Source organism: Quercus lobata, unplaced genomic scaffold, assembly GCF_001633185.2.
Source record: "Quercus lobata isolate SW786 unplaced genomic scaffold, ValleyOak3.0 Primary Assembly Scq3eQI_331, whole genome shotgun sequence".
NCBI lineage: Eukaryota > Viridiplantae > Streptophyta > Magnoliopsida > Fagales > Fagaceae > Quercus > Quercus lobata.
In genome coordinates this window covers 68,856-82,500 of record NW_022154725.1, presented here as the reverse complement: position 1 = coordinate 82,500, position 13,645 = coordinate 68,856, and the positions used below count along the sequence as shown (strand labels likewise).

The 13,645-nt window shown below is 39.5% G+C and overlaps 1 long non-coding RNA gene across 2 annotated transcripts; it reads left to right on the top strand.

Moving 5' to 3' along the window:
• The first annotated feature begins 9,644 nt into the window (after nt 1-9,644).
• On the top strand, nt 9,645-12,737 carry LOC115973145. Of its 2 annotated transcripts, XR_004087631.1 has the most exons (3): nt 9,645-9,961; nt 11,185-11,236; nt 12,439-12,737. It is a non-coding gene; the product is annotated as an uncharacterized LOC115973145 (long non-coding RNA). The 2 variants fall into 2 exon arrangements; XR_004087630.1 differs by lacking the exon at nt 9,645-9,961 and having other exon boundaries at nt 9,983-11,236.
• Nucleotides 12,738-13,645: the final 908 nt, after the last annotated feature.

Sequence of the window (13,645 nt, the reverse complement as noted above, 5' to 3'; positions counted from 1 at the left end):
CAAATTCTGCCACTATGTCGGCGAGGACCTGACCCTTTACAGCGGTGCGAGGCATGTATCTAATGTCAAAGGCGCCCAAAATCGTTCCCCATTTTGCAATTCTACTTGTGTAATCGGCGCTGCGCAGGATGGATTTTAAGGGGAGTTGAGTTAACACCATAACAGTGTGTGCTTAAAAGTAGTGGGGCAGCTTTCTTATGGCCTGTACGATGGCCAAGATAGCCTTTTCGAGGGGGAGGTAACGGGTTTCTGCCTCCTGCAGGGATTTGCTAACGTAATAGACTGGTCGCTGCATGCCCTTGTCTTCTCGGATTAGCACCAAGCTTACTGCATGCGGGGCCACAGCTATGTAGGCAAACAAAACCTCGTCGGCCTCGGGGCTGGACATAATCGGCGGTTGGGCGAGGTATTCCTTTAGCTGTTGGAAAGCTATAGCGCATTCCTCATTCCACTCAAATCCTTTCCACTTGTGCAATAGGAGAAAAAATGGCCTGCATCTATCTACTGAGCGTGAGATGAAACGGTTTAAAGTTGCTATCATACCAGTGAGCTTCTGGACTTCCTTAGGGTTCCAAGGAGACTGCAAATTATGGATGCCTCTTATTTGGTCAGGGTTAGCCTCAATGCCTCTATGAGTCACCATATAGCCCAAGAACTTTCCAGATCCCACTCCAAATGAACATTTGGTTGCGTTCAGCCGTAGTTTATACTTTCTTAATATTTGAAAAACGTTGCCAAGATCATCAATATGGTTGGGAGCCAGCTTACTTTTAACCACCATGTCGTCTATGTACACTTCAATGTTTTTACCCATCTGCTATTCAAACATCCTGGTGATCATCCTTTGGTAGGTTGACCCGGCATTTTTTAGGCCGAAGGGCATCACTTTATAATGATAATTCCCAACTGAGGTGACAAAAGCAATCTTCTCCTGGTCTTCGGCGGCCAAGGGTATCTGGTGGTAGCCCTGAAAAGTGTCTAGAAAACTCATTCTAGGATGTCCGACAGTGGAATCTACCAACCGGTCTATCCGGGGCATAGGGAAGGGATCCTTTGGGCACGCCTTGTTTAGGTCGGTGAAGTCTACGCAGACCCGCCATTTCCCGCTCTTCTTCCTTACCACTACCGTGTTGGCTAACCACTCGGGATAGAAGACCTCTTTGATAGCCCCTGCTTTCTTCAATCTTGTGACCTCTTCTATCACGGCGTCGGTATGTTCTTTCGACGGTCGTCGAGGAGCTTGCCTCTTAGGTGCTATGGCCGAGTTCACATTAAGGCGGTGGCAGATGAAATCTGGGTCGACCCCCGGGGCCTCATAAGGGTCCCAAGCAAACACGTCTAAATTCTGTCGCAGGAAGGCAATCAGTGCCGACTTCTCTTAGGGCGGCAATTCCGAGCCAATTTGAAAAAACCTCTCAGGGTCAGATCTGACAAGTACTTTCTCCAACTCCTCACAGTTCACCTCCATGGCTGGTCCTCCATTGCCCGCAGTTGGGACCGTAGTCATTAATTACTATAAGCCGCTCTCGGCCGAAGTGGAAGTTATGCGATCCTACTGCCGCAAGATTGCCGACACCATGCATTGCCTAGCTACTCCCTGGTTCCCTATTATCTCTTTGATCTGACCTCCTGATGGATATTTCACCTTTTGGTGCAAGGTTGACGACACAGCCCCTAGTGCATGAAGCCATGGCCGGGCCACGATGGCTGTGTAAGGGGAGTATGCATCTACGACAATGAAGTTCACTTCTACCACCTCTGAATCTGTTTGCACAGGCAACCTAATCATGCCTCTCGGGATGACGACCTTTCCTTCAAAGCTAACCAGGGGGGAATCGTATGGCAACAGGTCTTCCTGCTTCAAGTTCAATCCCTTATACAAATCAGGGTACATTATCTCCACTGCGCTGCCTTGATCAACTAACACCCTTTTGACGTCATAACCTCCTATCCTGAGCGTCATGACTAAGGCATCATCGTGGGGTTGGATAGTTCATTGTTTGTCTTCCTCCGTGAACCCGATTAATGGCGTGGCGCTCATTCTAGCCCTCTTGGATTCCCTGTCATCTGGCTTAGTCGGGAAACTGCTCACTGACATTACCCTGAAAGGAGCAGAGCCTGTCCTTCCAGGTGCGGCGAGAATGACATTAATTGTGCCAATGGGTGGCCTCAACGTACTTTGTCTGGTTTCATTGTTTGATGGTTCTTGCCATCCTTCAGAGCGATGCAGCAGATGTCTCAGCTTCCCTTCTCGGACGAGCCGGTCTAAATAGTTCTTCAGGTTCCTGCAATCATCAGTAGTGTGACCGGGCTCCTGATGGTACGCGCAATACAGGTTCTGATTACGCTTCAAAGGGTCGCCAGCCATCTTGTTCGGCCACTGAAAGAAAGGCTCATACTTCACCTTCTCTAGGATTTTGTGAAGAGGTTCTCGGAACACAGCATGGACTGCCTGAGCCCCAGTAGATCCGGACTGCTCTACATAGTCCCTTCTCGGCCTGTTACTGTTGTTAAATCGTTCCGACCTGAAGTCCCTCCTCTCCTGAGGGACGACCTTCGCTTTACCCTTCCCCATCTGCTGGTCCTCCTCGACCCTTTTGTACTTGTCAATTCGGTCCATGAGTTGGAGCACGCTGGTGACTGGCTTTCCAGTGAGGGACTTTCTTAAGCCGTGTTCTGTCGGCAAGCCCCTTTTGAACATACTGATGGCGATGTCATCATATTTCCCTTCGATCTCGTTATACATTTCCCAGTATCTATCCGAGTAGGCCTTCAGCGTCTCTCCTTCCCGCATGGACAAGGATAGGAGGGAATCGAGGGACTCTAGTGCTGGTGATGAAACGGGAACCAAAAGCCTACGTCAGCTGTTTAAAGGAATCTATGGAATTCGACTGGAGGGAATCGAACCATCTCATCGCCATGGGTCCCAAGCTAGATAAGAATATCCTACACATTAACGCCTCATCCCTGGTGTGGACGGCCATCCTCTAATTGAATTGGCTCATATGCTCCACTGGGTCGGTCCGACCATTGTATATAGCAAACGTTGGTTGATGGAACCGCCGAGGAAGCACTGCCCTCTCTATTCTACGTGTAAACGGCGACTGGGAGATACGATCCAGGGCCTTACTCATGGCATCGTTGGCCAGGCCTTGGTAAGATGGGCTTTTGTGGTTGCGTTTACAAGGCCTCTCTTCCTCGTAGGAAAAGGTCTCGCTCAGAGGGGTTCTTGATCTTCGCCGATATTCATTATTCTCGTCACTGCTAGAGCCCGAGCCGGGTGAAGGACGTTTCTGCTGTGCTCAGCGCAGCTTTTTGTTCAAGTCATCAATCTCTTTTCGTAAAGCCTTTCGATCGTTTTGCTCATGGGATGCATGATCCTTCCCCTTTGAACAGCTTTTACTCGTGTAAGAGGTGTTCACGCTTCCCTCTCGTTGGTTATCTTGGTCGTTCCCTCGTTCAACATTTAAAAAATTGTCCTACCGTTGAGAATCTGCACGTCCGGTTTGGCGCGGGCCTGATCCTTCCATTTCTTACTGTTCACTTGTCGAGACACAAATTCTTCCCACAGACGTCGCCAATTGTAAGGGACAGATTTTGGGGCCCAAGCCCAGCGAGCGAGCGATTCTGGCCCAAAAGACCCTCAACAATGAATTTGTAGAGAGTGGGACGTAGAACTAGGTCTTGACAGAGTAAACGCAATTGTTAGTAAGCCATGCAACCGTTTGAATGTGGGAATACTTCATTAAGTTTCCTGGGATAACAGTTCGTAGGGCTGTACCCCAAAGTTTCATTTACAGAATTCCTTTCTTTCTCTCTCTTCCTTTCCTTACTTTTTTGCTCTCCAGCTTCCGATCCCCTGATCATGGGGGTTTTCTTCTCTTATATAGCATCCTTCGAATGATAATGACCCTACACTTGTTGATCATCTGGGCCTCTACTTGAGTGCCTGTCCCATAGGACATCCTCCCCCTTTTCTGTGAGTTGCACTGGCCAAGATAATACTGTTCTCCTGTCCTCTCCACATTAATGCGGCTGGAAAAGTAGCTTCCTTGCATTTAATGCGGCAGTTGTGGTTGCCCCCTGAACGTCTCGCATTTTCCTTTGATTTTAGATGACCTTTCACCATGTAAAGGGTGTGAATTGGACTCCCGTTTGGTGCGTCCGAGGAGGCACTCCTCCTCGGACGCCCCTTAAACAAGCCCGGCCCAACATGGTTAGGTTGGGGGTCCTCTGTCCGTGTTTTCGCTTCATATTATGGTTGGGCTTTGTACGGGTACCATGGCCCACAGTTTACTGGCGAACTTTACCCCCCACATCAACTATTTTATTGATTTATGATTTTTATGCCAATAACACATGTTCTATATAGCTTCAGTTTCTTAAAAGCATATTCCCTATGCTTGCGCTTGTATTTAAGTAGTCAATTGTTCTTTATATACAAACACTTCACTAGATGATCACAACCATTTATTTGGAGAGGGTGGATCCTATCACCTGTCCTATTTCATGGTCTTTTAGGTCCAGATGCCAAGTTCCACCCCCTTCCTTTCCTTGCTTACATCACAGTAGCACAATTACCTAAGCTCCATACTAACTAGAAATTACAGCACTTGACTGAAATAGAAGAAAATGAACCAAACCAAAGAGTTCAACTTTTAAAAGTAAAAAACTGGCTAACTGACTGACCCATGATGAGAAATGAGAAACATAAATAGAACTTTGTCAAATCAGAGCCACCAAATCCAATATAGCTAGATTTGGTTAGTCCCAACACCTCCATGCTGGTACATTTTCCCACTATGCTCTGAGAAGATAAGATACTAATGGAAGCGTGGGTACACTAAAAAAGTTTTGAGTTTTTACCCAAATAATAATTAGGTCTATACCTGAATTTTCAAAAATTTCCTTGTCAGTTCCAAGACTCTTTATATGTGTGTGTTCTCATTTGTCCTAAGAGGCAGAGAGTTAAGAACAAGGCGTGCTTTGCGCTTTTGAGGAAGAGAGAGAAAGAGAGTATAATTAAAACTCTTTCACAGAGAAGAGTTTGGTAGGGCTTGTTAATGGCGATTTGATTGTAGGTTTGGCTGCAATAAATTTGAGAGTTTGAGGTTATATTGCATTGGGTCTGGTCTTTCTTTGCTTTATATATATCTAACTATAAGCCAAAGAGAAAGAGAGAGAGAGAGAGAGCGGTATTTCTGGGGGAAGAAATTTGCTTTGCTTTGTTCTTGGAATAAGTGGTGGTTTCAGTCAGAATATCTGGGTTCTGATTCCAAACCCTAAAAATGGACGGATGGTCCGACGAAGACTCCGACGACCCGACCTAGCCCTGGGAAGTGGAAGTGGATTCCACGCCGATCGTCATGGTGTCTCTGTCAGGGACACCCGAGGAGGAGGAGGAGAAGAAGGAGAAGAAAGACGATAGTACCCCTCAGGACCTGTTCCAAACCCCAACCGAGGGTTCCCTACTCGCCAGCTTGGAAGAACAGCAGCCACCGGTGGTCGCCGATGATCCGGCGGTCGACGGACCACGCGCTCCTGAGCCCAATTGTACGGACGGCGATGAGGCCGTCGATTTGGGAAAGGACTCTGATCTAGAGGACCTGTTCCAGACCCCAACTGAGGGTTCCCTACTCGCCAGCTTGGAAGAACAGCAGCCACCGGTGGTCGCCGATGATCCGGCGGTCGATGGACCACGCACTCCCGAGCCCAATTGTACGGACGGTGATGAGCCCAAACCGTAAGCTGTATTGTGGTTCTGGTTAGCCCCATCTTGCAGCCTGTCTTCTGACTCCTTTTTAGCTGCTTTGTAAAAGCGCACAATTTTATTCACTAATTCTAGATCACTTTTGCTGTCGTCTATAAACTGATTAATAAATAGAGTCAAATCTGAATACGGATATCAATCCATTACAAAACAATTCCTGTTTATCTGCTATCTTCATTGTTTGACCATGCTACGAGGGTTATTTGAACTTGATGATGAATTGGATCAAACTGCTCATATCTAATAATTTGTCTCTATCACACCTTCAGCACATATCTAATGATTTAGTCAATAAAATCTTTACTTACCTATCAAAAATATAAATATATATATATATATATATATAATTCTTCAAGTGCGTCCTTCTTTGTTTCTCACCCTTTTTACCCATTCTCATCTTCTTTGCTTCCTAGCTATTTAGGTATAACTTGATGAAGTGCAAATCGTCAGTCTTGTAGGTTCGTCCAGATGGAGCCGTAGCTTCATCGGTGTCACTGTGAAACTGGTAAGGTAGCTCCCTTAAGGTGGACACCGGTGTGGTGCCTGCCACAACATCTCCGATGCCAAAGTCAGTATAAGAGAACTTTGAGGAAATAACAAAGTATTAGAATAACTAGAAATGCTTTGAGGTGTGTCTGTGTACCTTGTGTTGGTGTTGTGAGGGCTTTATATATGCTCCCATAGCCCCTAGCCGTTGTAGTTGTTAATGTGGTTTTAATGTCTCTTTTGGTAACGTCTCATGCTTAGTAATGTATGCCTTAATGAGGCATCCAACGGTCTGTACAGCTGGTCTTGTAACCGCTCGGGACATTATTGGCTGTATTGAATGCTTTTGTTACCTTCGTCAGTGATATGGACATGTGGTTAGTTCGTCTCAGTGGACAGCCTCGTCGGTCTCGATGAGGTCGTCCAAGAAAGGTGAGTTCATCAGTCCCATCAGATGGTAAGTTCGTCAGTCCCATCAGATGGTGAGTTCGTCAGTCCCATCAGATGCCCCCCAGGTTCTGTGGTTGTCGTGACGTGTTATGACGACCACCAGAAGATGAAAGATTTCCTCATCAAGCACCCAACTGGAGCAGAATTTTGCTTTTGTTTCATGGACCTCTTATTGTGCTATCTACAAGTATTCATGCACGCATGCCAAAATTGGATTCAAGTCAAAATTCTTGACCAACCTAACACAGGGGCGTTTTCGTACAAGATTTATACAAGTTTTTTTTTTTTCTTTTCTTTCGAAAGAATTTTGCATTTGTTTCATGGACCTCTGTATATGCTATGTACAACTTTTCTTGTAAAAACGCCAATTTTGGATTCAGGTGAAAATTCTTGACCAATTTGACCCCGGGATATTTTCGTACACAATTGATACAATTTTTTTTTTCTTTTTTTCTAAAGAGTTTTCCATTTGTTTCTCAGACCTCTATATATGCTATATACAAGTTTTCATGCAAAAACGTCGATATTGGATCCAGGTCAAAATTCTTGACCAATCTGACCTAGGGGCATTTTCGTACAAAATTTATACGAGTTTTTTTTTCCCCAAACAATTTTCCATTTGTTTCTTGGAAGTTTATATATGTTGTCTACAAGTTTGAATGCAAAAACTCCTATATTGGATTCAGGTCAAAATTCTTGAACAATCTGACCCACGGGCATTTTCGTACAAAATTGATACAATTTTTTTTTCTAAAGAATTTTCCGTTTGTTACTTCGAACTCTGTATATGCTATCTACAAGTTTTCATGCAAAAACGCCGATATTTGATTCAGGTTAAAATTCTTGACCAATCTGACCCAGGGCATTTTCGTACAGAATTGATATGAGTTTTTTTTTTTCTTTACTTTCTAAAGAGTTTTTCATTTGTTTCTTGGACCTCTTAATGTTATATCCACAAGTTTTCATGCGCATATGCCGACATTTGACTCAAGTCAAAATTCTTGACTAGTCAGACCTAGGAGCATTTTCATACAAAAGAAAAAACTCGAGTTTTTATTATCTTTCTTTCTAAAGAATTTTCCATTTCTTTCTTGGACCTCTAAATATGCTATCAATAAGATTTCATGCAAAAATGCTGACATTGGATTCAGGTCAAAATTCTTGACCAATCTAACCCAAGGGCATTTTTGTACAAAATTGATACAACTTTTTTCTTTTCTTTTCTTTCTAAAGAATTTTGCATTTTTTTCTTGGACATCCTAATGTACTATATACAAGTATTCAAGCACACGGGGCGACATTGGATTCAGGTCAAAATTCTTGACTAGTTTAACCTAAGGGCATTTTCGTACATAATTGGTATGAGTTTTTTTTTTCTTTTCTTTCTAAAGAATTTTGCATTTGTTTCCAAAGAATTTTCCATTTCTTCCTTGGACCCCTATATATGCTATCTACAAGTTTTCATGGAAAAACGCCGATATTCGATTCAAGTTAAAATTCTTGACCAATCTGACCCAGGGGCAGTTTCGTACAAAATTGATACGAGTTTTTTTTTTCTTTACTTTCTAAAGAGTTTTTCATTTGCTTCTTGGACCTCTTAATGTTATATTCACAAGTTTTCATGCACACACGCTAACATTTGATTCAAGTCAAAATTCTTGACTAGTCGGACCTAGGAGCATTTTCATACAAAAGAAAAAACTCGAGTTTTTATTTATTTCTTTTTCTAAAGAATTTTCCATTTCTTTCTTGGACCTCTATATATGCTACCTGTAAGATTTCATGCAAAAACGCTGACATTGGATTCAGGTCAAAATTCTTGACCAATCTAACCCAGGGGCATTTTTGTACAAAATTGATACGACTTTTTTCTTTTCTTTTCTTTCTAAAGAACTTTGCACTTTTTTCATGGACATCCTAATGTGCTATCTACAAGTATTCATGCACACGGGGCAACATTGGATTCAGGTCAAAATTCTTGACTAGTTTAACCCAGGGGCATTTTCGTACATAATTGATACGAGTTTTTTTTTTTCTTTTCTTTCTAAAGAATTTTGCATTTGTTTCCAAAGAATTTTCCATTTCTTCCTTGGACCCCTATATACGCTATCTACAACTTTTCATGGAAAAACGCTGACATTGGATTTAGGTCAAAATTCTTGACCAATTTGACGTAGGGACATTTTCGTACAAAATTGATATAATTTTTTTTTTCCAAAGAATTTTCCATTTCTTTCTTAGACATATATATGCTATCTACAAGTTTTCGTAGAAAAACGCCGATATTTGATTGAGGGAAAAATTCTTGACCAATCTGATACAGGGGCATTTTCGTACAAAATTGATACAATTTTTTTTTTTCAAAAGAATTTTCCATTTGTTTCTTGGACGTTTATTTATGCTATCTACAAATTTTAATGCAAAAACTCCTATATTGTATTCAGGTCAAAATTCTTGACCAATTTTGTAACACCCCGACCCAATTTTATAATTAAACTATGTGTTTAAGTGGTTAAGTATTATTAATATTTTAAGTCACATACTTACAAAAATTAATATAAAAGTATTTAATAAACATATTATTTTATAATGTCATTGAATAAGAGATTGTAAAGATTATAAATAATTGAAATGACTATTTGTATTATAAATATATATTTAGCATGTACAAACTATAATTTAAGTGGGTTAAGTTATTACATACATAGTTGGTATTTTAATTAAGCATGATGCATGAGATATATATATATATATATATATAGTTGTTGGTGTTTTAACTATGCATGAGATATTATAGTGAAAATTCCACCCACATACAATCAATTGAAAATCAACACATGTAAAGCCTAACAACATGCATGATGACAAACCCCATAGACCAAGACTTGGCCATGCAATTACCAAACTCCACCTCACCTCTTCTTTGACTTTCTCAAACAAATAGAACATCCAAGAAGCTCCTTACTTCTCCATTTCCTACGGGTAAACACCCAAGTCTGAAATTTCAGCTTACTTTACTCTCTTTTTCTCTTAAGGAAAGTGCTAGGAAGCTCCCTTGAGTCTTCCTCTCAAGTCCACCGGTTCACACACCAAAAGAAAGACAAAATCCCACCCAAAAGTCTTCCTCTTATCCTATTTTGCTGGCTGCCTCAGACAGAAAATCCAGCAGCAAGAAGGAAACTTTCTTCAACTCTCTTAAGCTCTCTACCTCTCATACTTTCTGGTCCAGCCACAAGGAAAGGAAAATCCTTTCATGTAAGTCTACATATATATATATATATATATATATATGCTGTTTTAAGAAGCTTTGAAATTGTGTTGATGGTTTGTTGAAGGTAGATTAGGGTTTTTACTAATTAATGATTTTATATGATTAAGGAAGTAAGAAAAATTTAGGATGAGTATTTTTGATGCTGCTGCTGGGATTTTTGTTGTGTGTATCTTTGCTTTAAATGGTTAAATGACTATGTATAAGTGTTTTATAACATGTCTTATGAGTGTATAAAAATCCCCATATGAAAATACCATTGTTTGGTAATTGTTTATGAATTTATGATAAAATGTTGCAAAGCTGTCACTGTGACAGATTCTGTGTTTATGCATGATAAATTATGTATTAAATTGCATATAGTGAATTTGGATGCTAGGGATAATTCCTATGAAACCTAAGACACTTGTGGCTGTTATAGAAGTGGTCTCACAGAATTTGGATGAACATAAAAATAATGGTTTAATTTATAATTTGCATGAATTTCAGACAGGACAGATTTGAGTATGCTGTATTACGTGATTTTTAGTAAATCATGGGTTTATGCTTTGACTCCGAAATTTTTATGGTATATACTGAACATACAGGAGAGTAGTTCTGTAAATTTTCATGACAATTGGATGTGTTTGAGCAGCCCGTTTGTATTTTACAAATGGAGCCTATGCTGCTGGAACAGAACAATGAGTAGTAAGGGACATGCCTAACTTTGTGGATTTAATTATCAAGTTAGGGTGAATGTTTTGAGCTATAATTTAATATGCTTATCTTTTGGTATGTCTAGATCATAGATTAAATTTGTGTAACTTGTTTTGAGGTTTAGAACTCAAAGGAAGGGGTTCTAATCCATGAGACGGTTGTATGTATGAAGCTGTTTTGCCCGACGTGTTGTATGTTATCATATGAATGTATATAGTTACATGATCATGCTTAAAAGATTTTATATTTATGCATGCATTATTGCCCTAACCTTAAAGCACCTTTTGAAATAAAGTTAGCTCTTTTAGAGATATGGGATTAATATAAGAATGTTGGTTTCTCTAGGATTTTGTACTTGTTGTTGATGAATGTATTTTTGTTTGTGGGAACCTCGTTGAGGTGGGATTAGGATTTCCTTAATTCTAAGAAATAGGCTTTGAGTTGATTGTGTAAGTCTATGACAAGGAAATTATGGATAGTAATAAGCTTCGATTTATGGTTTAGGTGTTACCAGTATCCAAGTCTAAGCTCCTTCGACTTTAGGCTCTCGGTTCCTCTGCTTTCAGGTAAGGGATAAGTTATATGAGCATTTGGTAAGTCATGAGGTTATTTTAAAGTATATTATGCATTAAAATGTTTTTGATTAGAGATATGGCATGTAATCATTATTCTGACAAAGTTATGTTCGTGAGTTTTCGAAAAACTTATGTATATGATTTAAGCGTATTGATTCCACGAGCATGATGTTTAATGAAAAGAATGGAAATACTATTATTATGAAATGTTATGCAAAATAAGAAATTGCAGTATGATGTAAAGTATAAAATGTTTTCGGGTTATGTCCTCTGGTGATCTGAACTCTGCTAGTAGGGGTTAATTACTAGCTTTCCATGGAAAATGTTATATGATTTGGCCATTAAGTGGGACTGGCTCTGCTGTACCCGCCCCTTGTTGGTTACGGCCAACTTGTGGGGGAAGCCAACCTACCCCCATGGTTGGAAGATATGTATTATGATGATGTGATCCCGGGAATACCTGGCATTGTGGGGAATGCTGGATGCCTAGCACCGTGGTGCTAGAAGCCTCCCAAATAAGTACAGACTTATCAGATACGGGCTAACTAATAAGTTATTTATGAACAGCTATGTTATGTTATTAATCATGAGAGAATTATTTTGTTTAAATGCATTGTGAAAAGTGAAAACTCTCATGGCAAGAAGAAGTTTTTAATGAAAAGAAAAGCTGTTCATTAAAGATAAAAGTTTCTGAAAATTCTGATATGATATAAAGGTAAAGTTTCTGACGAAAGTACAAGTTATGTTTAAAAGTTATCAAATATATATTTTTATGAAACGTTAAGTTTTATGATCATGAAAGTTATAGTATTCTATGAGAACAAGTTTATAAAGAAAAGTTTTCTTATTAGTCAAGATGTTTCTAGCTTAATACAAAGTTGTCAATTATCTGATTTAAGTTAAAATAATTATCTTGTAATGAGAATATATGTATGGCGACTTTGCAGGAAGTGAAAGAAGTTTAATCCAAAAGGTTTTAGTAATATTAAACCGATAAGAAACAGGAGAACAATTATTTCCTATGATGAGCATATGAGCTATTATTATGAATAGTATAAAGTACTATGCATGAAAAGATGTTCTCCTGTTCGAATATTCATAGAATGAAATGATTTGGTTACATGCATCCTTATTGAATTCTCATATATCTTACCTTTACTGAGCTGTGTAGCTCACCCCTTCCACTCTTTCAGTTAGCAGGTTTTATTTTGGAGCAGAGGGAGCCTTAGTCGAGTTTTGAAAGGAGCTGGTTTTAGTTTGATATGTATAGATCTTAAATTAGCATTCTGACGTTTAGCTTTATAGTTATTGTGTATTTTAGGATCAAATGAAAGTTGTGTATACCTTAAAGTATCAAGCTATGTATTATGTAAAAGTGTGGAAAGTAAATGATCGGTGGATTATGTTATTCTTTGGAGTACAATGTAGATGCTCTGAATGTCAAGTCAAAGGTTATATAATTTAAGTAAAGAAACAAGGATTGAAAAGAAAAGGAAAGCTTTCGGTAAAAGATTTGTAAAAGTTAAGTGGTTCTTGTTAATATCAGGTTTAGGCTTGATATTAGCATGCCGGTCATGGTCACAAATCTGGGTATCGGGTTTGGGGCGTGACAAATTTGACCCAGGAGCATTTTCGTACAAAATTGATACATTTTATTTTTTTAAAGAATTTTCCGTTTGTTTCTTCGACTTCTGTATATGCTATCTACAACCAATATTTGATTCTGGTCAAAATTCTTGACCAATCTAAACTAGGGGCATTTTCGTACAGAATTGATACGAGTTTTTTTTTTTTTTTTTCTTTTCTTTCTAAAGGATTTTGCATTTGTTTCTTGGACCTCTTAATGTTCGATCCACAAGTTTTCATGCACACACGCTGACATTTGATTCAGGTCAAAATTCTTCACTAGTCGGACCTAGGGGCATTTTCGTACAAAAAAAAACTCGAGTTTTTTTTATTTTTTTATTTCTAAAGAATTTTCCATTTCTTTCTTGGACCTCTATATATTCTATCTACAAGATTTCATGCAAAAACGATGACATTAGATTCAGGTCAAAGTTCTTGACCAATCTGACCCAGGGGTATTTTCGTACAAAATTGATACAACTTTTTTTTTTCTCTTTTCTTTCTAAAGAATTTTGCATTTGTTTCTTGGACCTCCTAATGTGCTATCTACAAGCATTCATGCACATAGGCTGACATTGGATTCAGGCCAAAATTCTTGACCAGTTTAACCTAGGGGCATTTTTGTACATAATTGATAAGAGTTTTTTTTTTTTTTTTTCCTTTTCTTTCTAAAGAATTTTGCATTTGTTTCCAAAGAATTTTCCATTTCTTCCTTGGACCTCTATATATGCTATCTATAAGTTTTTATGGAAAAACGCCAACACTGGATTCAGG